This window comes from Mandrillus leucophaeus, unplaced genomic scaffold (assembly GCF_000951045.1).
Source record: "Mandrillus leucophaeus isolate KB7577 unplaced genomic scaffold, Mleu.le_1.0 Scaffold54, whole genome shotgun sequence".
Taxonomy (NCBI): Eukaryota; Metazoa; Chordata; class Mammalia; order Primates; family Cercopithecidae; genus Mandrillus; species Mandrillus leucophaeus.
The window spans coordinates 2,315,407-2,318,082 of NW_012105808.1; positions in this window are offsets into that span (position 1 = coordinate 2,315,407).

Genomic DNA, 2,676 nt, shown 5'->3' on the forward strand with positions numbered 1-2,676 from the left:
TTTTTCTTTTCTTTTTTTTTTTTGAGATGGAGTCTCCTTCTGTTGTTCAGGCTGGAGTGCAGTGGTGCAATATCGGCTCACTCCAAGCTCCAAGCTCCGCCTCCCGGGTTTACGCCATTCTCCTGCCTCAGCCTCCCGAGTAGCTGGGACTACAGGCTTGAGCCACCGCGCCTGGCCAAGAAAAGCAGACTTTCAACTAATTAATGTACATCAAAGGAAATCTTTTTCTACTTTACCATCCTCCAAAGAGTAACTGTACAGAAATTCCAAAACGGTAGCCATTTCTGCAAACCAGGGTCCCTCCCCCGGGCACTGTGGACATCGGGGCTCTGGACCATTCTCTGGGGTGCGGCCATCCTGGGCACTGCAGGGCGCTGAGCAGTGTCCCTGGCATCCACCCACTCCATGCCAGGAGCAGCGCCAGGCGTGACAGCCACAAATGTCCCCAGATACCACTCAGTGTCCCCTGAAGGCCAGAATCGCCCCCAGGGACAAGCTCTGATTTAGGGCATGGCTAGACATGAGACAGAGACAGCACCAGATAAATGTGTCAAGGGTTAAAGAATGAATGCCCACATTCTACCCACCCGCCCCCACAAGTCTCTAATCAAATGCCACCTCCTCTTGGAGGCTCTCAGAGGTCAAGGTCCCTGTCTTCATTCTGTAACCCCAGCACCCGACACAATAGCAGACACTTAATGTTGTATTGTGAACGTTCATAAATGTCTGTAAAATAAATGACTCTGACCTTGAAATGTCTCCATGCCTAAGAAATCTTGGTTGTTTGAGGATAACATTCTCTTCCTTCTCTCTCTTGGGCTGGGCTACATTTGAGATTCTAAGGTGGGGTCAGCACAGGGGATTTGGGTCAGAAATGTCAAGGCTATTTGGAATGGGTGACACCATTTTTAGAGGAATCTACATTTTGGGGAGTTTTTTGTTGTTGTTGCTTTTTTTTTTTTTTTTTGGCAGGGAATGGCACTTAACTAGTTCAACTATAGTTTTTAGGGGAAGAAAACAAAAACAAAAAACAGTTTCAGTTTAAAGGATCTGTTCTACCATAGCCTGATACAGAGCAGTGGTTCTTAACCCCAGATGACTGTGGATAATGTCTGGGGACATCTGTGGCTGTCACAACTCAGGGGTGCTCCTGGCGTGGAGTGGGTGGAGGCCAGGGACGCTGCTCAGCACCCTGCAGTGCGCAGGACGGCCCCACCCCAGAGGACAATCCCGTCCCCCCATCTGCAGTGCCAAGAGGGAGCCCCTACATTATTTGGGAGAAGATCAAGTCGGCCTCCTGATCACACTGGACACCAGAATAAACTCCCAATGGGGCAGTTGGTGTAAACCAGGGGGACCCCCAGCTCCTGGGACTCACCTCCTCTCTCCCTCCCCACTCAGGATATGGATTTCAACGTGTGCAGCCTCCTGGGACTTCAGCAGGGCAGAGGATCATGGGACGCAGAGTCTCCTGGGGTCTGTGGAACCCCCTAGCCCGGATGTGATCTGCTCCCTGAGGGACACGGGGCTGTGTCTGGGGACATCTGTGGTAGTCACAACTGGAGGTGCTCCTGGCAAGGAGTGGGTGGAGGCCTGGGATGCTGCTCAGCACCCTGCAGTGCCCAGGACGGCCCCACCCCAGAGAATGATCCTACTCAGGCCGTCACAGAGTAGGGTTGAACTCGAGCTCAGGAGTTCGAGACCAGCCTCGGCAATACAGGGGGACCTCCATGTTTACAAAAAATTTTTTTTTAATTAGCTGGGCATGGTGGTGTGCATCTGCAGTCCCTGCTACTCTGGGAGGCTGAGGTGGGAGGATTGCTTGAGCCCGGAGTTTGAGGCTGCAGGGAGTCAGGCTGAGAAAATGTGTGGGGAGTGGCATAGGGAGACCTAGCGCCCTCTGTGTACCCACCAAGATGGGCCAGTCTCCACCACTCCATTCCCTGGCAAACTAGTATTCTACTCAAAGCTTCCCCGTGGCCTCCCGTCTGGACCTTCCTCAGCCCCCTCTCTACCCGCCTGGACGACTTCTTATCACCCCTGCACCTACACAGCTCCCAGAACACGCAGGCCTGAGGCCCCCACCTCTGTGCCACCCTGGGCTCAGGCCCCTCTGACCCGGGCTGCCATCTCCACGGCCCCCACACCAGCACACAGATGCCTCATTCACGTGGTGCTCCCAGGGCCTGGCACCAGTTCTGAGGCTTAAAATAGGCACACAACGGGCCTTTGTCGGATAGAGGAAGGAAGGAAGGAGCGTTTCAGACAAAGGAGACAGCAACGGCAGCGTCCAGGAAACCCAGGGGCACTGGGGAGGTGGATGGAGCCAAGTGGGGGGCACTTGAAGAGTCAGAGGGCAGGGCTGGGCCATGCAGGACCGTGAAGACCCCATGAGGAACTGGGGTGCCATCGTGCGGGTGCCCACTTGGTAGGGGGCAGGGAAGTTACCATCTGATCAGTGCCCAGGAAGCTTACTAGGAAGGTCTTGCTGGAGTCAGAGAAACCAGAGGCCAATTTGTCACCTCAGAGGCTCCCGCCAGAGATGAAGAGGCTCTCAGCCCAAGAGGGAGCACTGGGATGGGAAAGAAAGGAGACAGAAGGGGCCGGGCATGGGGGCTCACGCCTGTAATCCTAGCACTTCGGGAGGCGGAGGCAGGCGGATCACCTGAGGTCAGG